This window comes from Lactuca sativa, chromosome 5 (genome assembly GCF_002870075.4).
Source record: "Lactuca sativa cultivar Salinas chromosome 5, Lsat_Salinas_v11, whole genome shotgun sequence".
Classification (NCBI taxonomy): domain Eukaryota; kingdom Viridiplantae; phylum Streptophyta; class Magnoliopsida; order Asterales; family Asteraceae; genus Lactuca; species Lactuca sativa.
In genome coordinates, this window is record NC_056627.2 from 79,031,610 (window position 1) to 79,058,045 (window position 26,436).

A 26,436-nucleotide genomic window follows, 5' to 3' on the forward strand; every position below is an offset into this window, starting at 1 on the left:
ATCCTTACAATCCATATGGAAAACTTGTTGTTATCTATTCTTAAGCAATATATCTCAACTCTTAAGTAACAACTCAAAATTCTGATCACCGAACCATGCGATCGAAATCCATCTTCACAATCAGAATCAGCATGTACTTCCTTTAAGTTTCTTCACTCTTCTTTGATTCTTAAAACATCAATATGTGACCCAGTCACATCATGCAATAAGAATCTCATAATAGAAACTTAATAAAGTTAGATAATGTACTTTACCTAAAGCAGAGTCAAACATTTGACTTTACCATCCTTACGGACTTTTAGGTAAATTTGGTAGCTTCACAACCAATTCCCTTCCTTTGGCAACAGAAACATATGGACTCTTTGGAAACGGTACACGGGACTATCACGGACTTAGCCTTTCTCTTTACCATTTGGTCAACCAAGTTGACTATGGCCAATCCCTTTCAATTGGGAAGAGAAAGTTTTTCTGGACTTCTAATGTTACCATTGTCAATGTCCATGCAAGTTTGGGAAGTTGATCTTCCAATCAAATTTTGATTTACCAATGCTCCAAATCATTGCTGATTCAGCATCATCAAGCAAATAGTTAAGATCATTAAGGGTTATGTCGTGATCTGTCATCAGGGAGTGACCAAGCCAACAGCCAGCTACCTTGAGACTTCGACACCCGACTCTCCGGGCTTGTCAATATGTGACTTAATCTCCAATACCTAAGCACATATAGACTTCGTTTGCCAATAGGGATTGAGTGACTTAAAACTTATCAGGTCTTGAAACTTGTGGGATAGGAGATTTATTGAAGGAGGTGAAGGAAGTGAAGTATGATTTCCAGTCCGACTAATGCACAACAAAGGGATTGATCTTTCACCTTGGTTGCCATTTTGGGATATCATCTTCATTAGGAAGCTTGTTCCTAAAGATTTGGGAAGACCATAGCTGTCTAAACTAGACATCTATAATGGGATAAATTCAAGTTAGTTGATTTAAAGTCCTTAATATAATACCCAATATGAAATATTAAGGCTAGGACCCAATAACCTATTTATAACTGGAAGAGGGATGTCGTAATCCAAATTATAAAATAGTTAAAGGTAGGTAAATGATGATTTACCAATTTCCACCATGAAAAAAGAAATATAATTAAGTTTTAATTGGATTTCAAACTCCTAGATCTTTTGAGATACATTGAACTTTTCAATGATATGTTTGAATCTCGATTGTGCCCTCTCAAGTTTGTGACTGGGATGCCGAGGATCATAAACAAGGTGTGAATAACCATACAAATTGACTTGGTACCCTCAACAGTATTACCTAATCGATGTGCCGGTTAACCACACACGCTCCACGGATCTATAATAAAGCCAAGTTACCCTTTGCCACTCTTACTAGTCCATGTTAGTGTGTCGGTTAACCACACACGCTCCACTAACGACTTGGTAAGGTACAAAGTGTAATTTTATGGGTTAGCACCAATTTCACATTTTCCTAAAGTAACTAAGATTGGGAATTTATAATGTGTAGTTACTTTATAATTCATTATACTTTTAATGAGCATTTAAAGTCGTATCCTACCCATTCGAATAACGACCCTCCACCAATCAAGGAAGCGGTAGGTGAGAGTGGACACCCATTAAGTCACCATTTATAGCAACAACCTTATACCCCCCTTATAGACCGACTTCGTGAATGAGGCCTACTAACGGTAAGAATGACATATTCTTATACATATCTATATAATAAAATTATAATAATAGTATAAGTGTTGATTTTTAAACTTTTTAAAAATCTAAGGTTTAATTTGGAATTAAAGTATTAAAGTGTAAGACTTTTCAAATTCCAAAACATGAGGGCAAGAATTGAAACTATTCCAAGTCTCTTCAATTTGTAACTTATGAGTTTTAATGGTCCATAAAAAAAATGAAGACTCTTCATTTTATGAAACCTCTTTAGTTATTTAATCATAATTTAAAGAAGTGACTTTTGGTTATCCATAACTTGAGGACAAGTTATGGACACCATCATTGCCATTAAGATCATGAATTAAACACACATGGAGGTTACACATAATTCTTATGATCTTCTAAAAACTCATAAGAACACAAATTCATGTCAAGCAATTTCAAGAAATCATATAAACATATACAATACTTGAAAATTGATAAATGTCATGTAAAATGGGTTAACATAATCATTATCACTTTGAATAACAGATTTTACAAGTCCAAAATTGATTGGGATAATGATTTTAATCCATTTCCAGCAACAAAACTTGAAAAACTGCCCAGCACGCTCCTACTCTCGAGTGCATGATCCTACTCGACGAGTAGGATGAATTTGTTCATGGACTCGGCGAGTCCTCCCCATGAACTCGGCGAGTCCAGTCGTCAGTGAGCAGATTTTTCGATTTTCAAGCAGTTTTGTATCAAGTATACAGAAAACAATCCTAGGCTCTGATACCACTTATGGGGTTTGAGCATTCTAACACTTCCTAAGTGTACATGCAACCCTAATAACCTTGAATCTATGTTTTCTCTATATACATGCAAATTTCTTTTTCAAGGTTATTTCCTAACTAGCATGGCATGGGGATTACATAAAACATAAAAACTAGTAGAAATACATACTTTGTTGTTGCTTAGATTCCTTCAAGACTTTGTGATCCTAGCACCCCAAATGTTGTGCCTCAAATGCTTCACACAACACTACAACCTTGGAATAACTAGAGAGAATACTTCTACACTTCAAAATTGGTTATGCCCTCACAAGAATACTCTAGTGTCCGATTTTCCTAGCCATGGGGTCCCTTTTATAGTGGTGTCACAATTAGGGTTTCATCATGAAGACTCATAATTGTCATGACTCTTCCATTCTCATGACCCATGGGTTTGTAACTCCCATGGACTATCCATGGAGCTCCAAATGGTTATATCCATAACCTATAAACCATGGATCATTTAATCCACTATAAAAGTTTAGATGATTGTCATAATCAACCCCATATATTTAATCAGTTTCAACTTGATCACCAAATTCATACTTCAATTAATATTTGATCAAGACTAATTAAATAATACTATTATTAATATATTAGGATTTATAATATATTAATAATCATAAGTGCCTTATTCTCTCATTTAGTCTATCCAAGTATTGCAATGCCATGCAAACCAAATGGACCATGCCAGGTCGGGTCAAGTACATACCAAATAAAGTTATGGACTTAGACACTATATCCAACAGAAGCATGCTAGGTTTCTTTTGTGTTCATAATTTTGTATAACTAATAGTGAAAACATAGATCCTATCTAAGGCTGCATGCACACATAGGATTGTTTGTATAAAAACCCATCAGTGGTATTAGAGCTTTTTGGTTTTGTTTTCAATTAGATTTTATACAAAAGTATGCATTAGACATATTAGGGTTTATAGCAAATAAACCCTAAGGGCTTGATTTTCGAAATTAGGGTTCCTAAACCCTAGATTTCGAAATTTTGATAGGGTTTCCCAAACCCTTTCCTTAGCCTCCAAGATTTCGAATTTTAGGGTTATCCAACCCTAGCGTTTTCGAAATTGCCTTCTCCCCAAGATAAGATTCCTAAATTTTAGGGATTTGGATATTGTCATATCTTGTGATTATCACTTTAATTGTTTACTATGGTAATTAAAGATTTTGAATTATCCCATCCCAATTTTCGAATTTTAGGGGATTTAAGGGAATAGGTTAAATTAATTGTTAATATAATAGATAATCCTTCAAGATTTGTTAATTTAAATTAATTGTTTAATTTTGGGATAATTATTAAATCAAAGTTTTAATATTTAAAATTTCAAATTAAAAGATTTTAATTTTCAGAAATTTTAAATTTAATTAAAACTCTAATGATTTGAAATGTTTCAAAACTTGCCCTCAAGTTTTGGAATTTAAATTTCAATTAAAAGTTTAACTTTAAAATGTTAAATTCTAAAACTCTAATTTTAAAAAAGTTTAAATTGCACCCTTGTGGTTTTATTAAATTAATTAAGTGTATAATTGAAAGAGAGTTAATAAATCCATAGTGATATGGTTTACATTTAATTAAATTAAAAGTGTAATTTATTAAATTAGACCACATAGTATTTTAAAAGTGTAAAATACACCATTATACTATATATAAAATTAAAAGGTCTAATATTATATATATATATATATATATATATATATATATATATATATATATATATATATATATATATATATATGTATAACTTAAATATTAGTCTTACCGTTAGTAGGCCTCATTCACGAAGCCGAACTATGAAGGGGATATAAGGTTATGGCCTATAAAATGGTCGTTTAATGGGTGTCCACTCTCACCCACCGCTTCCTTGATTGGTGGAGGGTCGTTAACCGAATGGGTAGGATAGGGCAAACCCTTTTCCATTAAAAGTGTAACGACGTAAATTTCAAAACAATTTTTCACATTTTAAAAACACACTTTCATTCATAATTGTTATAAAAATGTCATTGTATCACATAACAACTCATAACATCACATCCCAAGATCATAATATTTAAATCTCCTCATGTGTGTGTACTGATCAAGCTGGCGCCTTCCCGCGATCCTCACTAGTATTTGAAACACATAACACAACACTGTAAGCATAAATGCTTAATGAGTTCCCCAAAATACCACATATAAGACATACGCCTTTCCAGGCCATAACTCTGTGGAACCTTCCGGTCCAAGTGTCTCGGGGGACTTTCGTCCCGAATCCCGGTAGCCTTCTGGTCCTACCCGCATCGACCTTCCGGTCCGTAACCTCCTGACCTTCCGATCCATGTCATCTTGATGTTCCGGTCCATATCATCTTGGCCTTCCGGTCCTTATCATACATAGCATACATAACACATACATATCGCATATCAGCATGTAGCACATATATCTCATAGCATATAAGACCTTCCGGTCACACATAGGTACCCTTCCAGGTACAGTATAGTGAGAAGACTCACCTCGATATCTTGGATAGTCTCGCACTCGAACGCACTGGTCTAGCCCCCGCCTAAACACATAACAATACTCTCAAATAAATAAAGGCTCTCAAAGGCTAGAGTAAATCCACTCTACAATTTACACAGAAGGGTAAAAGACCATTTTACCCCTCCCTGACCCAAAAGTCCTAAGGTTGACCAAAACCCTAAAAGTCAAAAAAAGTCAACAGGAGGCAGTACGTGGCGTGTACCTTCTCTGTACGTGGAGCATACGCCGGTGAACCACAATCGGGGTCTCAACCCTTTACGCTGCGCGTACTGAGAGTTACGCCTAGCGTAAGTCTCAGTTTCAGCCATTCCATGGATTTTGGTCTTAAACGGCTAAGACACTCCTTCAACTTCCAGATCTGACTCTCCTTAAGCCTCTTATCCCATAAAGTCGGAACCTTTAAGCCTTTGCATGGCTGTAAAGGTCCCTACACCCTCTAACACCTTTCCTTTCTCCTCCAAAGGTCTAGATCTCATGCATGGCTCAATATTTACATCCAAGATTGCATTTTTATGAATATACAACTCATATAGTCCTGAAATACGATAGATCTATGCCAATGGAGACCATTTGCTCATAAAGTCTCCATCTTGGGACCAAAAACCCTAGAAATTGGTCCAAAAAGCACACAACACAAATGACAAGGCAAGCTTTGAGCTTTTTACCTCAGGAAGAAGCTCCAACCTCTGAAAAGCTCGGATCTACTCTTTCCCACAAACTTCTAGCTTCCAAAATGGCATCTTCTTCTCTTCCACCACCTTGAAATGACACTTAGAATCTTAGAACACCAACACACTAACTAGAAACGAAGGAGGAATCTCTATCAGGGTTTCACTCTCTGGAATAGAGGCTGAGGTCAAGTCCATAGCATTCCTTTTATAGCGCACAAGCCCCAAATTAGGTTTTACACCTGGGCTCGCTACGCCCAGCGTACCCAGGCGAGTCCGCGTCCAAAATTAAGCGCGTGAGTACGCACAACGTACTCCTCAGTATGCCCAACGTACTCACAAGCCTAACATTTACTTAAGGGACTTAACTTGACAACTTGGGAAAAGGAGAAGGGTTAAATAGCTTACCTGAATTTCTGGATGTTACAATTCTCCCCCACTAGAACCAGACTTCGCCCTCAAAATGTCATGCCAAAAACAACTCCGGATGCTGCTCCCGCATCTTCGACTCCGGCTCCCAAGTCAGCTCGGACCCCTTCTGATGTTGCCACTGGACCTGAACCAGGGGCACCTCCTTGTTCCTCAGAACATTGGTCTTCCGATCCAAGATTACGATCGGCTTCTCAACATAATTCAGACTCACGTCCACCTAGATACCCTCCAACGGTACCACTGCCGACTCGTCAACTATACACTTCCTCAGCTGAAACACGTGGAACGTATCATGAATTTGGCTCTACTCCGCAGGTAGCTCTAAACGATATGCTACTCTGCCTACCCTTGCAATCACCCTAAACAGCCCAATATATCGGGGCCCCAGCTTGCCCTTCTTCCTGAATGGAATCACTCCTTTCCAAGGAGACACTTTCAGGAGTACGAGATCCCCGACCTGAAACTCGAGCTCGGATCGTCGCCTATCTGCGTAACTTTTCTGGCGCCTCTGAGCTGTCAACAACCTCTGCCTGACCTGCTGTATCTATTATGTCGTCTGAAACACTATCTCAGTGTTGCCCATCACTCACTTCCCTACCTCTCCCCAACAAATGGGAGTCCGACACCTCCTCCCATACAACAACTCAAAGGGAGGCATACCAATGCTCGAATGGTGGCTGTCGGTATAAGAAAACTCAGCCAATGTCAGATACGTGTCCCAACTCCCTCCGAAGTCCAACACACATGCCCGAAGCCTGTCTTCGAGCGTTTGAATCGTCCGCTCACTCTGTCCGTCCGTCTGTGGGTGGTAAGCGATACTGAAATGTAGCCTCGTGCCCAACTCCTCGTGGAACTTCTTCCAGAACCTGGAAGTAAAACGTACATCCCGATCTGATATAATCGAGATCGGCACTCCATGATGCGATACCACCTCCCTCACATACAACTCTGTTATCCTCTCAACAGAAGAGCTCTCAGTGATAGCAAGAAAGTGAGCGCTCTTCGTTAGTCGGTCGACGATCACCCAAGTTGCGTCAACACCCCTTGCGGTCCTCGGCAACTTGGTGATGAAATCCATAGAAATTTGTTCCCACTTCCATTGGGAACCTCAAGTGGCTACAACATGCCATGCAGTTGCTGGTGCTCGGCCTTAATCCTGCGACAGGTTAAGCACCTCTCAACAAACCATGCTACATCCCTCTTCATACATGGCCACCAATAATCCTTCTTCAAATCCAAATACATCTTAGTGGCCCTGGGATGGATCGAAAATCTCGATTTATGCGCCTCCTCCATCAAGGTGATGCGCCCCCCGCCTGCATACGGCACCCAAATCCGACCCTGAAGGGTCATCAGCCTGCAAGCATCGGTAACGAACTCCAACACCTGCCCAATCACCCACTCCTTCTTACGGTTCTCCGGTTTCATGGCCTCTGCCTGGGCCTCCCGAATGGTGTCCAACATCGGAGTCATCACTATCAACCACATACAAATATCTCGAATCGGGGCGCTCTCCGCCCTACGACTCAGGGCATCAGCCACGACATTAGCCTTGCCCGGGTGGTACAGGATCTCACAATCATAATCCTTTACCACATCCAGCCATCTTCTCTGTCGCATATTCAAATTGGGATGGTCCATCAAATACTTCAAACTCTTGTGATCCGTGTAGATGGTACATCGAACCCCATACAAATAGTGACGCCAGATCTTGAGGGCGAACACCACTGCCCCCAAATCCAAATCGTGGTTGGGATATCTCGTCTCATGAGGCTTCAGCTGCCTCGACGCATACGCTATCACATGCCTCCTCTGCATAAGTACTGCACCCAACCCCGATATCGATGCGTCACAATACACCACAAAATCCTCCATCCCTTTATGGAGGGCTAGCACCGGGGCTTCGCACAATCTCTGGAGAAGTGTCTCAAACGAGTTCTGCTGCTCCAGACCCCATGAAAAAGCAACACCCTTCTGGGTCAACCTAGTGAGAGGCATGACGATCTTGGAGAAATCCCTGATAAATCTCCGATAATAGCCGGACAACCCTAGACAACTTCTAATCTCGGTGGGTGATCTCGGCACCTCCCATCTCATAACCGCCTCGATCTTGGCCAGATCGACGAATATCCCATCCTGGTTAACGAGGTGTCCAAAGAACTGGACCTCTCGTAACCAAAAATCACACTTGGTGAATTTGGCGAAAAGCCTCTCCGATCTCAATACCCCAAGAGTCTCTCTCAAATGCTCCTCGTGCTGCTCTCTAGGTCTCGAATACACCAAAATATCATCAATGAACACGATCACCGACCGATCCAGCATCGGCATGCACACCCTGTTCATGAGATCCATGAACGCTGCCAGTGCATTGGAGAGCCCAAAAGGCATCACCACGAACTTGTAATGCCCATAACGAGTTCTGAACGCTGTCTTCTAGATATCTTCATCCCGAACCCTCATCTAATGATATCCCGACCTCAAGTCTATCTTGGAGAACCAATACGCCCCCTGCAACTGATCGAACAGATCGTCAATCCTCGGTAACGGATAATGGTTCTTTACCGTCAACTTGTTCAACTCCCGGTAATCAATGCACATCCGGTGTGAACCATCCTTTTTCTTGACAAAAAGGATCAGCGCTCCCCAAGGTAAGCTACTTGGTCTAGTAAACCCTTTCCCCAGCAGCTCCTGAAGATGCGAGGATAACTCCTGCATCTCTGGTGGTGCAAGGCGATAAGGCGCCTTGGCGATAGGTGCTGCCCCCGGAACCAAATCGATACGGAACTCTACTTGCCTCTCAGGAGGCACACCTGGCAATTCCTCGGGAAAAACATCCGGGAACTCGCACATTATCGAAACCTCATCAATCGAACTCGGCCTCCTAGTGGCCACTCGTGTGCCCATCACATAGGCTATGAACCCGCTGCAGCCCTGCTGCAAACTCTGTCTTGCTCTGGCAGCCGAACAAAATGCTGACCCACATTGGGTACCCTCGCCGTACACCGTAAGTACTCCCCAGCTAGGGTCTCGTATCATCACCAACTGACGCTCGCAGTCTATAACAGCTCCAAATCGGCTCAACCAATCCATGCCCACTATGACACATACATCCCCCATCGCAATTGGGACCAGATCTATCAGGAAATCTACACCGAAGATCTCAAGTATACATCCTCGAATCACATCCGTAGCATACACCGCTCGCTCGTCAGCTATAGAAACTCACAGAGCTCGACTCAACGCCTCTCGTCGGATACTGATGTGCTGACTAAATGCCAAGGAAACAAATGACCGACTCCCACCCGAGTCAAATAACACCAAAGCAGGTACAGAATTCACAAGAAAAGTACCTACACATATCATAATATAAGCACAACACCTCAAACTCAACATAAATAAATGAAAGAATACATACCAGCCACGACATCGGGCGCTGCACGGACCTCCTCCACTGTCAACTGGAAGGCTCTCCCGCAAGCATTCGGTGCCTCGACCTTCACCGGCCGAACCTCAGTAGCATGCACGGCGGCAGGGGAAAATCCCTGCTATGCTCCCTGTGTTGTCCCCCGCAGTTGCGGACACTCGGCCTTCCGATAGCCCGTCTGGTTGCAATAGAAGCAAACCATGAATCCCTTGAGATAGTCATTGGCTATATGCCCCTCCTTGCCACATTTGCAGCAAGCACCAGATCGACAAACCCCATCATGTCCCTTGCCTAACTTTCCGCAAGTGCGGCCCTTCTGGCCTCCAGATCTCGAATCGGCGGGCTTTGCCCGCTTGGCTGCTGGCTGAGACTGTGTCGGCCGCCTGTCCAATCCCTTAGACTCGGCCTCCTCCCTGGCCTGAGTCTTTAACTCAATCTCCCTCTTCCGGGCATTTGCCTGTAGCTCAGCAAATGTCTGGTAAGTCGAGTTTGATACGAACTCCCGAATATCCCTCCTCAAAATGCTCAAATATTGGCTCATGCATGCCTGCTCGGTAGACACCTGCTCAGGGTAGAACATCGCCCTCTCATGAAACTTTCTGGTAATCACAGTAACCGAATCAGTACCCTGCTTAAGGGTCAAGAACTCCTGAGCCAACTGCTCCCTCTCCGCAAAGGGAACATACTAGTCTCTGAACAAAGTGGTGAACCTCTCCCAGGTCACCTCAGAAATCTCCACAAGAGTGAAGCTCGTCGTCACAAACTTCCACCAATCCTTGGCTCCTAAGCGAAGCTGGTTCAGCGCGAACCATACCCTCAGATGCTCTGGACAAGAACACGTGTAGAAGCATCCCTCGATATCAGAAATCCATCTCAACGCAACGATCGGATCCTGCGTCCCATCAAACTATGGTGGCTTTGTGTTACTGAACTCCCAAAACATCAACGAGTCACCTCCCTGAGGTCTGGCAGCAACAATGGCGGCAGTAGCTGCAGTAGCCGCAGCCTCAGTCACTGTTGCGTATCGCTCATTGAAGGTTTCAATCAGTGTGGTCTTGATAGACCCAAACATCTCTGGAATCTCAACTCAGATGGCAACAGCCACCTCCTCATGAATCAGCATGCGAATGTCCTCCTCGCTAACACCACTGCTCTCAGGTGTGTGGCGTGTCCCAACCATGATGTCTCTCTGAAATACAACATAAAATATCAGAGACCCGCTCAAGCATACTCGCACTCGATAACACATCCCTACTTGTTCCCTAGTACCCTAAGGTTTCTTACTTAGACTGCGCATTGATACAGTGTCTTCGGTAGTACGAGCCCTTATACTATCGCCCACACCGCATCAGTATTCACCCCAAGTCCTCCTTGGATCCCAGATCACAAGTACTCTACATGTCGCTATCATAGGCTACCCTTCGGTGGATCTATCATAAGCTCCTCACTGCTATCTAGCAGAAATCTTCCTAGGCTAAGGCATAGTAAATCAGGCCGATCTAGTCCTAATATGAATACTTAGCCTACTCTAGCATGCATATCATATCAAAACATCTCTCATAACACATAATGTAAGGGTATTTTGGGAAATCACCGTTCGGACGCTGACTGATCATACACACTCCTCCATTCTGCCTTTTTCCAAAATCATTTACTCTCTTAGAAAATTTGTTTATTTATGAAAAACTTTCTCAAATCCTCAGTTTGAGTTCAGATACATCCGAAGTTGCACCTGAATCCCTCAAACCAATGCTCTGATACCAACTTGTAACGACGTAAATTTCAAAACAATTTTTCACATTTTAAAAACACACTTTCATTCATAATTGTTATAAAAATGTCATTGTATCACATAACAACTCATAACATCAAATCCCAAGATCATAATATGTAAAACTTCTCATCTCTGTGTACTGATCAAGTCGGCGCCTTCCCGCAATCCTCATTGGTACCTGAAACACATAAGACAACACTGTAAGCATAAATGCTTAGTGAGTTCCCCAAAATACCACATACAACACATACGCCTTTCCAAGAAATAACTATGTGGAACCTTCCGGTCCAAGTGTCTCAGGGGACTTCCGTCCCGAATCCTGGTAGACCTTCCGGTCCTACCCGCATCGACCTTCCGGTCCTTATCATACATAGCATACATATCACATATTAGCATGTAGCACATATATCTCATAGCATATAAGACCTTCCGGTCACACATAGGTACCCTTCCAGGTACAGTATAGTGAGAAGACTCACCTCGGTATCTCGGATAGTCTCGCACTTGATCGCACTGGTCTAGCCCCCGCCTAAACACATAACAATACTCTCAAATAAATTACGGCTCTCAAAGGCTAGATTAAATCCACTCTACAATTTCCACAGAAGGGTAAAAGACCATTTTACCCCTCCCTGACCCAAAAGTCCAAAGGTTGACCAAAACCCAAAAAGTCAACGAAAGTCAACAGGAGGTAGTACGCGGGGCGTACGCCGGCGAACCACAATCGGGGTCTCAACCCTTTACGTTGCGCGTACTGAGAATTACGCCCAGCATAAGTCTCAGTTTCATCCATTCCATGGATTTTGGTCTTAAACGGTTAAGACACTCCTTCAACTTCCAGATCTGACTCTCCTTAAGCCTTTTATCCCATAAAGTCGGAACCTTTAAGCCTTTGCATGGCTGTAAAGGTCCCTACACCCTCTAATACCTTTCCTTTCTCCTCCAAAGGTCTAGATCTCATGCATGTCTCAATATTTACGTCCAAGATTGCATTTTTATGAACATACAACTCATATAGTCCTGAAATATGATAGATCTAGGCCAATGGAGACCATTTGCTCATAAAGTCTCCATCTTGGGACCAAAAACCCTAGAAATTGGTCCAAAAAGCACACAACACAAATGACAAGGCAAGCTTTGAGCTTTTTACCTCAGGAAGAAGCTCCAACCTCTGAAAAGCTCGGATCTACTCTTTCCCACAAACTTCTAGCTTCCAAAATGGCCTCTTCTTCTCTTCCACCACCTTGAAATGACACTTAGAAGCTTAGAACACCAACACACTAACTAGAAACGAAGGAGAACTCTCTATTAGGGTTTCACTCTCTGGAATGGAGGTTGAGGTCAAGTCCATAGCATTCCTTTTATAGAGCACAAGCCCCAAATTAGGGTTTACAACTGGGCTCGCTACGCCCAGCGTAACCCTGGTATGCCCAGCGTACCCACACGAGTCTGCGTCCAAATTAAGTGCGAGAGTACGCACAGCGTACTCCTCAGTACGCCCAGCGTACTCACAAGCCTAACATTTACTTAAGGGACTTAACTTGACAACTTGGGAAAAGGAGAAGGGTGAAATAGCTTACCTGAATTTCGGGATGTTACAAAAAGTATAATGAAGTATAAAGTAACTAAATGTTTTGTAAAATTCCCAAATCTTAGTTACTTTAGGCAAAAGTGAATTTGATGCAATTCCATGAAATTACACTTTGTACCCTTGCTAAGACGTTAGTTGAGCGTGTGTGGTTAACCGACACACTAAATGGGTTCTAAGCGAAGGTAGCAAAGGGTTACTCGATATTTGCATGGTTATTCACACCCTGTTTTGTGATCCTCGGCATCCCAGTCACAAATCGAGGGGCATATCGAGATTTAAACATGCCATTGAAAAGTTCAATGAATCGTCATTTGGGAAAATTAGTGAATCATCATTAGTTCAATACATTTAAAACTTAATCTCTTTTTCATGGTGGAAAATTAGTGAATCGTCATTCACTTACCTTCAAATGTTCTGCAATTTGGGTTATGGCATCCCTCTCCCAAGTTGTAGAGTATTGTGTTGGGTCCTAGCCTTAATATCTCATTTGGGTGTTTTACTAAGGACTCAATCAATAAACTAACTTCAATTTTCTCCCGTTTTGTAGATGTCAAAGTATGACAATTATGGTCTTCCCAAATCTCTTGGAACGAGCTTTCCACATGAAGATGATATTCCACGATTCGATCGAGGAACAAGAGATCATGCTTCACTTCCTCCACCTCCTCCTATTGTTCTCCCTAACCCACAAGTTCAATAGCTAGAAAAGTTCAAGCTCACTCAAGTCCTGTTGGTGATGAAACATGAAGATGGAAAGTCCATGTGTGCTCACGTCCTAGGGATGAAATCACACATCGATAGGTTGATAATGTTGTGTGCAACTTTCATAAAGAAGTTGGTTGTACACTGGCTTCTCCAATCACTCCCTGAATCATATGATAAGTTCATAAGAGTGTATTATAAGATGGATCTTGACGCAACCCTCATTGACCTAACTTACATGCTTATTGTTTCCGAATCAGAAATGATTTGGCAAAGTAATGGAGCATATTTGTCTGGTAATTCAACCAACCATGCTTTTGTGGTCGCTCCAGAAGAAGCCACCTGTTTTTGTTGCCAAAAGAAGGGGCGTTGGATACGAAGCTGCCCTGATCACCTGAAAATTGTAAGAGATGGGAGATCCAAGGAGTATGGCTCTATTTAAGATAAAATCCGTTATCTAACTCCATTAAGATCATATTCATTGATTCTTAATACATGATGTGATAAGATTACATTTGGATGTTTTTGCAGGATCAGAGAAAAGAGAGGAAGCTTGATGAAAGAGCGACATGAGTCTGATCACGAAGAAATGGATTACAATCACATGGATTCGAAGATTAGATTTTGAGCTTAGGAAGTTATGATAGATTTGTTAGGAATATTTGATTACATAGTTTTTCATTTAATTTTGCATTGTAAGGACATGTTTTCCGCTGCTTTTATGAATAAAATAAAATTTTTGGTTTGTCTTATATATATGTATGTATATCCTTGCAATGAAATCGTTGTAAAAAATTGATGTTTGTGTATTTCTATAAATGGATGTGATGCTTAGTTATGTTATTTATGGAAGTGTCGAATTTCTCTAAGTAAGGAAAGATTCTCATCGCCCAAGTTTCAATTGGACAGAAACTTGGAATCATAGAACTTGTATTGTGTGATCTATGGAAATCTTGGTACTTAAGTAATTAAGACTAATTCCTTGTTCACATAAGTATGTGAGTGAAGTAAAGGACTAAAGGAACTAGTACACAATGTTGTGCACTAGTCACTAAAGCTCTAGTAAATGTGGTTATAGTTACAAGATTAAGTGTAATTCTAAAAATGTTTCAATGAATGGCAGAACAAATTAGAAGAATCAACAAGGCAGAAAGATAAAAAGTATCTCAAATCTAAGAAGAAGGGAGAGTACTTTTGTATCATGTTTATGATCGTCTTAATGATTAAGAACCATATCACAATTCATCCTCTAAGGACATCTTAGTGCACTAGTTTGGCTAAGAAGAGTAATTGAGAATTATTGTAGTGGTTAAGTTAATAAGATGTATCGCACTTCATTTCTAAATCAAGTCTTAGAGTCATACTCCAAGATTGTGACTTGAGTGACATAATCTTAAGTAGAAATGTTCTTACACTTGCACATTTTGGTAAGTTGTGATGTCTTGAATAAGACAAAGACCAAGTAGTACCAAATTCTATGTAGGTTTTGTCTTGATATAGACACACACTAACTCTTGGATATTTGTTTTGTCAAGAAATGTTTCTTGATAAGAGAATCTAATATGTCAAGAGGTCAGTGGGAGTCTAAAGGTCTTGAAAAGTTTCAAGAACAAATTAAGAAGTAAACCTATTAAACGCTAGCCCACGACTTGAGGTTTATAACCTATCGTGTTGACAAAATTTTATTTCTATGCCATTCTAGTAAAGTTACTTATGCATATGAGTTCTACGAGTTCTCAATTGACTGCATAAGGCCAAACACCTTGTTCAATGAAAGTACATTGACTAGCATAGGTGAGCTGCTAAAGCAATGGTGGGACCCCTGATGGCAAGAAATTAAGAATGAACAAGTTCTGTCCATAAGAGTTTGAATTTGTCACAAACATTATCTTATGATTATGCTTATGAAAAATTTGCATGGATTGGAACACATGCACCATAAAATCTAAGTGTCATAAGGTTTATCTCCTTCATGAAAATGATTGTGAGAAAACACTTTCACCAAGATAGATTTTAAGGAGATAGCGATTATGTAAATTGCATTCTCAAATTCGATTATGATTACGACATCCCTCTTCATAGTTCGAATTGTGAGATTTGGGAATTAGTCTGAACATTTGGGAATTAGTAATATAAGTTCTGAATTAGTTTAGACACACATGTGAGTTGTCTAAGGAAAGGTGTGTGAGTTTGAGAAGCTTAGATAAAAGGCTTATCAAAGCACATCGTTTTGGAAATATGAACTTTGGAAGTCAATAAGTATTGTCTTCTAGAAGTCCAACTGTTTTCTGAATATGTGTCAAAGCTAGTGGGAGTATAAATGTTATGCTGGAATGGATATAATCATCATGTTAGTGGGAGCATGATTATTATTATTTTCAGTATTGCAAGTTGGCAATATTAATTATAGAAAAACAAAAGTTTCACTTTGCAAAGTTGCAGGGGTTGAAAAGTTGTTTTTGCTATAATTAAGGGAGAGAATGTTGTACTTCGTTTCCAATCTAAAAGCTTAGATCGAGAAATTTTAATTGAATTTAGTCAAGGATATATTTATTATTTACATTCTCAAAGTTCGATTATGATTACGGCATCCCTCTTCATAGTTCGAATTTTGAGAGCACAGAAAATAGGAACATTATGACAATATTATAGCAAGAAGCTGATAAAGTATCATGTTTTTCATTATGAATCGTATCCCATATGCTTCGGGTATAGGATCGATTGCATATGCTTTAATATTCGACCATTCTAAAAAATTTCCAAATGCCTAGGAAATTTAAAGGGAAAAAGAGAATAGAACCGCATTTGACTAAAATAATTAAACAACTGTCAAGGACAATCTAAAGATTGGTCGCTTGTGGACAATTGGAAGTATAGTCATAGATAGACCATTTTGGCATTATTATGAATAGATAAGATTCTATTTAGAATAAGTTGTCATATGGAAAATATGGAAATATTTCCTTACTGGGAATTGGACATTAAGAATCTATGTCTAGATTAGAAATTTCTATGCCAGAAGGATGTTCAAAGGAATGTACTTTGAATGTGAGACTTCATGACTATGGAATTGTCTTGTAACAATCTCCAATAGAGCACTTTGTAATTTCATTGGCAAAGTCTTGGTGAATTTGGTGTTGTGATATTACGAAAGGACCGTTGCATAAAATGTTAGAATCTAACATATTCTAGTAGTGGCGAGAATTTGTATTCTTACACTAATTGATTAGGATTAGGAACTGTGAAATGAGCATCATTGGAAATGTGTTCATTTGATCTATTTTACAAAGTTCGGACCATAGGAAAACATAGTGTGCATGCTAAGATCATGGAACAAATGTTGTTGTGATTCAAGTAAGAAGTTGATTAACCGAACCAACAAATATTGAGTAATCAATATGGTGATTAAATAAAATGTGTTTTATTTATGCTCAAAAGTTTGGGGTATATAGGATTAGTATTATTCTTGTGTTTCACTTTGCATGGTTTCACTTCCTGAATAATAAGATTATTCAAACCCTCAACGGTCGCTCAAACTTTGGAAGTAAGCATGAAAGAAGACTGTCATGAATCTGTTTGTAGATTGACTAAAGCATTTAGACATAGCACAAGTTTGCTGCAAAGTTCATGAGTGCTGCTATAAGATTAGAGTATTGGATTAAACCCACGCTCACTTGGATTGCTTCATGGATTTTATCACGGGTGATTGGTGATATGGTAATATCTTATATTCTTGAAACCGAGATGTGTGAGTTGTATCTTGCGAGTCGGTTACACATTTATAATATGTAAACGCACCAGTAACTTGGTGTTATAAAATGTATTGTTGTGTGTGATTCGGTGAGTGAGTACAAGAGAGCATTGAGTCGAAGTTTATCTGTTCCTTTTACCCAAAGTGGGATAAAAGAGATATCTATGGGCCCCTCGATGATTTGGTGATGACACTCTAAGCGCTTGATCAAGCCGGACTAAGTTGATGTGTTCAACTGTATTCTGTTGTCAGTCATCATAAATCGGAAATCGGGAAACAACATATGAACAAAGAGTCTGATTAAAACCCATGTCTCCGTTCATATGATATCTAGAATGGAGGAATATATGATCCCTTATCTAAAGGACAGGTTACTGATAAGATCAGAGTTCGACAGCGTCTTTGAGAGCTACGATTGCTAATCGGATTGTACTTGCATTTATAGTTACTAGACTTATCCAAGTGGGAGACTGTTGGATTAGTGTCTAAGCCCATAACCATATTTGGTAAGTACTTGACCCAGTTGTGCATGGTCCTTTTGGGTTGCCTTCACCAAAGCTACTTGACTGGAGAAATAATAGAGAAATAGGTTATTATGGTTTATTAATATATTATGAGAATAATATATTAAAAGAGAAATCATATTTGTTTAATTAACATTGGTCAAAAATTAATTAAGAATTAATTTTGTGATCAAAAGAAGTTAATTGAACTCAGGGGACTGAACTGTAATTATGTGATAGTTACAGAGTTGGGCAAGGAATCCCTATGTGATAGGCTGGACGAATTCAAGGGGATAAAGGCCTTAGAATTCGTTCATGATAAGGGTTATAGGGTTATCCATTGGGCTACTTGGTGGCTAAGCAACCAGATAAGGATATGGACTAAAACCCTAATTCCTACACCTATATAAAGACCCCTTGGCATAAGAAATTTGGAAACTTGATGCCTAGGGTTCCTAGAGCCGAATTTCATACATGTCCTCTTTCTCTCTCTCTCTCTCTCTTGCCTCTCCATTTGCTCTTGGTGTTTGTGAGCCGTTAGAGGTACTACACTTGTGGTACTTGCTTTCAAAGACAAGAAGATTCAAGATACTAGTTGTTATTACAACATAACAACAAGAGGTATGTATTCCATTCTTCCTCATGATTTTCGAAATTAACTAGAAGCATGCTAGGTTTCTTTTGTGTTCATAATGTTGTATAACTTATAGTGAAAACATAGATCATATCTAGGGTTGCAAGCACACATAGGATTGTTTGTATAAAAACCCATCAAAAGTTGGCCAAGCTGGTGAGTATGTAGGGCGTACAAGCATGTACACTTTGCGTACAAGCCCTTTAAGCAGTACACAACGTGTGCAGGCTGAGTACGCCCCCACGTACTCAGCAAGTTGGATTTATTTTGGGCTTCGATTTTGGGCTAGGATGGGATTAGTTGTCTTGGGCCATCTGAATTATTTGGTTGGGTTGTGGAGATTTTGTTGGATTTTCTTGGGAGAAGGCCCATGAAAGGGATTGGGCCTAATTTGTAAAATTAGGCCATAATTGGGCATTGGGTCATTATTTTAGATTTGGGCTTTTGATCATCTGGTTTGGACCTTGGCTGTTGTCCAAGTTAGAGGAAGGCTAAAAAGGTCTTTTACCATAATTTGGAATCTTAATGTGAGTCAGTACCTAATTATTAATTGGAATTATTTTGGTATTTGATAGCATGGGGATTTTAACGGATCTGCAGTCAGAGATTTATCTGTGGGTTTCAGCTGTCTGAGGTGAGTCTCATCATTGTATTATGGTTCGAAGGCACCAATGTCGGCCCATTGGTTATGTATTATGGAAGGACCAGGTGATGGCCCTTGGCATTTATATGAAAGACCCGGAGGCGATTCCTGGAAAATCAGTATATAAGACCAGAGTTCGGACCCTGGAAGTTAAGTAGATAGTTAGATGTAGATTGTATGCTAGTTGTCTTTATGATGCTTGCATGGAAGACCAGGAGTTGGTTCCAGGCACTTGTCTTTAAGACCCAGGGTTTTAGCCCCTGGCCTGGCAATGAAAGACCATGATACAACTTGTGGCATTATGGCAAGACTATGGTTGGCACATAGCACCTCCGATTGCATGTTTGATATGTATAATATGTATGACTCGTATGTTATGTATGGTATGTGTTATTTTGGGGAACTCACTAAGATTTGTGCTTACAGTTGTTGTCTATAGTTTCAGGTACTTCCGGTTCGAAAGGGAAGGGTCCGACTTGATCGCAGCGCATACACCCATGTTTTGTCTACAACTGTGTGATTTTGGGATTGTACTTTGATAACTATTTTATTACAAAACACATCTAAGTGTTTAAGTAAATGATAAATGGGTGTTTTGATTGTATTAAAAATAAAATTTTTACCTTGATATTTTGTGATGTTACAAGTACTATCAGAGCCTTGGCTTGAGGGATTCGGGCATACTCTCGGGTGTTCCTGAACTCAAACTGAGGGTTTGGTGAATTTTTTTATAAAATAAATGTTTCATAAAAGGGGGTTTTAATAAAAGAAAGGGGTGTGATGCGTGCAATCTACCGAGCTTAAGTAAGTGATTACCAGAATACCCATACATGTTTATGTGATATCCTTAAATTCAGGACATTTTAAAAAAAATATTTATGCTTATTTGAAAATCAGATTATTCATTTTAAAGGATAATATTACGGAATTTGTTCCCAGAAAACATGATAAATATATTATCAAATCATTTCCGAAGAAATGTATTTTGTTTATATTAAAACTTTGGCATGTCATCGTCAATACAGAAACATAAGCATAAAAAACCTTACATTCATTTACACTAGTGATTTAGATCTCCTTTAATCTCTCGGTGTAATGTAGCTTCGTATCGACACTTGTGATACAAATAAACTGAGTGGGTCAAGTTGGGAAACCTGGTGAGTACATAGGGATTTCAATCCCACAATGTTATATCATATATGTATTTTAGAACTCACAATATATACAATTTCACCTCATATAAGAAATTTTACCCCACCCTGTCGATCCTCACGACGACACAATCTATACTCTTAGATCTAGAATTAACCTCTTTACCTAATCCATACTCCTGGATCGGGTATATCTAATCCATACTCTCGAATCAATAACTATGCCCAATCCATACCCTTGGATTAGGGGCAATTGACTATGTCTAATCCATGTTCCCGAATTAATGACAAATAACTATGTCCTCTCCATACTCTTGGACTCAGGACGAATGACTAAGTCAAATCCATGCTCTCGAATCAATTACAAGTTTTAAAGTTCTACTCTCCCTGTATATCTCACTCGTACTCATAAGGAGATACTACCCAATAGTCCTCTTAATTAATTTAGGTTTACTCTGTATCCTCAATCATCATATTTTACCATATTTTCTCTTAACATGTATTAGGCAATATCAAATATTTCACACACAAACATATATTTTTAATACTTTAATCAATACTTGTATTAATCAAATTCATGAAAGGGACTATGCACTCACACATAAACTCTTTAACAAATATTAAACTCTTTAACGGATATTTAATACATTAATTAATACTTGTATTAAAATCATGTTCATGAAAGGGACTATGCACCCACTTGTTAAAGTGATGATTCCAAACTCGGGCAGCACTTCACTTCTAACAATTCTATTTTCCTTCGACGAAACCTAGTATCATTACCGCTAGATTTTAGTGTAATATTTATACCGACTATTTACGAGCACCAACAGTGTTTTATAAGTGTTAAACAATAATTTTCAACCACTGTGTACAGACAGGGGCCAGACATGAAACATCGGAGGGCAGGACCATTTTTGGCATTATAGCACTTCTGAAATCCAACAACCCTATGCGGCCCTTCAAACCAGATTCCCAGTAACGCAAGTAGTTAAAAGATATTATAATAATACTTTATATTTTATAATACTTAGCACTTATATTGTTTATATGTTCATAATAACGACTTATGACTATAGATATAAGTTACACTAAAAACAGAATAGTGTAGCTTAACTTATCGGGTTTTATTAAAAACCGGGAAATTATGCAGATAGAACTCCGACTCTAAGAACTTCTTTCATCGGCTTTTTGACGACTCGTAGTTTCTCTATCGCACCCTAAAACTAGGATAAATTGAACAAGAAAGAAATAAAGATTCTATAGAGAGTTTAGAGGAATGGTGTAAGAAAATATGAAGAATTCATCCTTTATTTATAGGGGTTTGATCATAGAGTAGGCCCTAAGTTTCGTTCGTATCTTCCACGTACGAGCTCCATTTTCTACGTTATTTATATCCACACGTTGTTATTTACAAGTACTATAACTTTCATTTAGACCCGTTGGCTACTTCTAATTCTATCTCATATTTACAAATTTGTATCGAATTTATCGCGCTCGAAGAGTAGAGACTAAGTTTCGTACATATCTTTAACATACGAGCTCTATTCTCGAAGTTCTGTATATCTATGTGTTGGTATTTACGAGTAATACGACTTTCATTTAGACTCCATCAGCTAATTCTTATTATATCTCATATTTACAAATTTGTATTGAATTTTGGATTAGTGTCTAAGTCCATAACTATTTTGGTATGTACTTGACCCAATGGTGCATGGTCCTTTTGGGTTGCCTTCACCAAAGCAACTTGATAGGATGAATAATGGAGAGAAAGGATTAAATATGATTTATTAATATATTATGAGAATAATATATTAAAGGAGAAATCATATTGTTTAATTAATATTAGTCAAGAATTAATTGGTAATTAGTTATGTGGCTAAAAGACATTAATTAAACTTAAGGGACTAGAACTGTCAATTGTGTAATAGTTGAATATTGAGCTAATGGACTCCATATTAAAGGGGTGGACAAATTCTATGGGGAAACCCATTAGAAATCGTCCAAAGGCCTTTAAGGAAGGAGCCCATGGGTTGCTTAGGGCTTAAGCATCCAAATTGGGGTTTCCTTGTTAGATAACCCTAATAGCCTCACTATTTAATGAACCCTTAAGCTCCAAAAACAAGGTGAACTTGTTCTCTAGGGTTTCCACACGTTTTGGGCAGCCTCCTTCCCTTCTCCTCTTCATCCTCTTGCTCTTGGTGTTTGTGAGCCATTAGAGGAGTGACATTTGTGACTCTAAGCTTTCTAAGGTCAATACAAGAAGGAATTGAGATTTTTATTACTATATAACAATCAAGGTATGATCTAAACCCTAATTCATATTATATATTGATTAGATCTAGGGTTTTAAGTCTTGGATTGAAAGCATGTACAATACAGAAACCTAGATCCAAGCTTTAGCGTTGGCATGAGCACATAGGATGTCTTTTGGCTAAAACCCATCAGTGGTATCAGAGCCTAGATTGGTTTCTATTGTATTGATGCATATTTGATCGAAATCAGCACTGAAAATTGAATTTTTTGGATTCTGAGTGTTTGACCCGCCGAGTCACTTGGTGCACTCGCCGAGTCAGGTGTACTCGACGAGTCCAAGTCCAGACTCGATGAGTCGAAACGTCTGACAGCTAATTTTCGCGATTTTCTTCCTGTTTTGGGTTTGGATAATTACCTTAAATATGTTTTATTATAAAATCCGAATTTTATCAATATTTGGTGAATATCCTTACCTAAATAGAAGATAATTGTCAAAATTTAGATAATCACTTGTTTTATTAGATAAAATTTGATTATTTGTAATTTAGATTTGAATTATCCTTTAAAAAGTTTCAATTTTTACCCTTTAGGTTTTATAGTTTAAATTTGAACTTAATAGTTTTGTTTTGAAATTTAAATAGCTAAAACCCTAATGTTTTGAATAGTTTCGAAACTTGCCCTCAAGTTTTGGAATTTAAATTTTGATTGAAAAGTTTGATTTTGACATATTTAAATTCTAAACCCTAATGTTTTGAAATGTTTCAAAACTTGCCCTCAAGTTTTGGAATTTAAAAGTTGATTAAAAGTTTAATTTAGAAATGTTAAATTCTAAAACCCTAGTATAGTTTTGAAAAGTTCAAATCACACCCTTATGGTTTTATTAATTAATTAAGGTGTATAATTAAAAGAGATTTAGTAAATCCATAAAGTCTTAGGCCCCGTTTGATAGTTGCTGATTGAGAAAGTGCTGACTAAGAAATGTCTGTCTGAGTAAGAAATTCTGACTGAGTAAGAAATCATACTGTTTGATTTTATATATGACTGAACGTGCTGACCGATGCAAAATGACTATTTTACCCTGATGTGCTATTTGTTTTTATGCGATATAATAATAATAAGGATAATAATAATAATAATAATAATAATAATAATAATAATAATAATAATAATAATAATAACAACAACAACAATAATAATAGTAATACTAATAATAATAGTAATAATAATAATACTAGTAATAATAATACTAATAATACTACTACCAATAATAGTACTAATAATAATAACCAGCGTTACACATTATATAAAGTATTTGAGCAAATATAATAAAAAAAACTTTATGGCATAGTGGAAAAGATATGACTTTGTAAACCAAAGGTCATAGGTTCGATTCCTATTGCCTTCTTTTGATTTGGTGTGCACCAAGTTTTTAAGGGTAATGCTGGAAAACCTTTATTCCTTTCTTAGTCAGCCATCCTTCCATCTCTTTCTCACTCAGACCTTGCTGACTGAGTCAGCCACTGAAATTTTGCTAATCAAACACTTTTAGCTGACCGAGTCAGCCAAAAATGTCTGACTTGACTCGGTCAGATGTATATCAAACAGGGCCTTAGTGTACAATTTAATTAAATTAAAAGTATAATTATTAAATTAGACCACCTAGTATTTTAAAAGTATAAAATACACCCTATACTATATATATAACATTAAAAGTCTAACATTATATATACGTATGAGTAAAAGTCAGTCTTACCGTTAGTAGGCCTCATTCACGAAGCTGGTCTATAAGGGGTGTTTAAGGAAATTGCCTATAAAATGGCAATTGAATGGGTATCCACTCTTACCCAGGGCGCTCTTGACTAGTGGAGGGTCGTTAACCGAACGGGTAGGATAGGATAGAAACCTTCCATTATAAGTATAATGAAGTATAAAAGTAACTAAATGCTTTCATAAAATTCCCAATCTTATTTACTTTAGGCAAAAGTTGTCACAACTGGAAATTTTGTGTCATGTAATCTATACGTTCAAGTTAATGTGAATCAAAAACTTCAATCAAATACATCATACAAGTACTACAAATAGTCATCAAACAATTGGAAACCCTAAAGGTTCTTGTTTAGGTACACCTCGGACTAGAACTTCCTTATTGGATCCAAATGGACCAATAAGCTTCCAAATAGACTATCATGGGCTTAGAACCCTAATTGGGCTAAAATTGGACCCACACTTATTTATCTCAATATTTTGGGCCATATTGGGCCTAGAATGAAATAAATCACAAGCTTTGATCCATAATTTAACCTAACTTAGCTTAATAAAGCATAAAAATCACAATTTTATTTTATAAGGCCAATAAGCACCCAAACTACCTCTAATGTTGGGCTTAGGGGCAAAAAGCCCAAAAATCCTTTCTTCTCTCCCTATTCTCGGCCCAAGCCCAAGGAAAAAGGGAGAGTTGACCTTGGGTTGCCACCTCACTTTTATATGTTGGATTTCCATGCACATAACTCATGTTTCCAAGCAAACATCATATCAAGATCACTTCTTTCTTCTCTCCTCTCTCACTCTCGGCCAAACACAACACACACACACTCACAAAAATCTATTCTACTCTCTCTAAATCTTGAAGAACATCTCCTTCCCCCTTCTTCAAAAATTTCGTGAATCAAGGGCTCACAAGGAAAATCCATCACCAAAAATTCTTCATCTAAGGTAAGAAATGCTTGGATCTATGAATTAAATCCTTTGTTTTATCAAAATCCTTTCCTAATCTATGCAAAAATCGTGATCTTGCATCCTAGAACCATCTCAAACTCGAGATCTTCAAGAAAAGGGTGCTAAGGCCAAAAATCACCAAGTTTTCTTCCATCTTTTCTTCAAAGACCGAAATCACACACCAAGGTGAGCTTCATACCCCCTATTTTCTGTTTTTGTGAGTTTTATGGGGGGGGGGGGGGGGGGGGAATACAAGTGTAAGTGTAGATCTATATGTGTTTTGTATGCCTTGTATGATTTCCATGCTTATATGTATGCATTTGTGTGTTATAATGTTGGATCTAGTCATAAAACCCCTCAAAACCGAGATATATCTTGTGTTAAATGATTTTAGCTTCAAATATATTTCTAAATACAAAGTGTTTCAAGAAAAATGGCTAAGTGGTTTAGTAACAATTTTCTTTGGGTTAAAAACACAAATTTTGGGCCTAAAATGTGAAAAATACAAAATTAAGAGTCCAAATGGGCATATCACGAATTCTGATGGATGAAGTGTGCCAAAACAGTTTCCATAAACCAATTTCTTGAAATATACTCATTTAGGGGATTAAAAACATAAATTCCAAGCTTAATGGGCTAAAAATGACATTTTCGGCCCAATGAGGCCCATTATGCGAATTTTTCTGTTTTGGAGGGCCAAAACTATGATTTTCTGTAAAACAGTGGACCATAAGTGATCCAAGTCCTTTTCAAAGGTTTAAAATGCTTTCTAAATTTAAAAAGGACCAAAGTTGCAAAAAATTTCCAATTTGGGCCAAAATTGTCAAGGTTGCGAAAAGAAGGGATTAAAACCGAGAAAACTGCATTTTCAGGGACTTAAACTGTTTTCTATGAAAAATATGCTGAAAAATATTAATTTCAATAATTTTTGGTGTTAAAATGTCAAGAAAATTAATTTAAGGACCAAACCGGGAAATATTCAATAAAAGGGTTGAAAATGTAAATTTTACAAATAATGAGGGGCTGAAAACAGAAATATTTCAAGGCTAATTCAATATACACAATTTGATCAAATAATGGCACCGCGACTATCGACGAAATACAATACATTACAATACCAAAAGTCGTTGTTAAACGAATTGGCTCGGTCTCGAGCCAATAGAAATCTA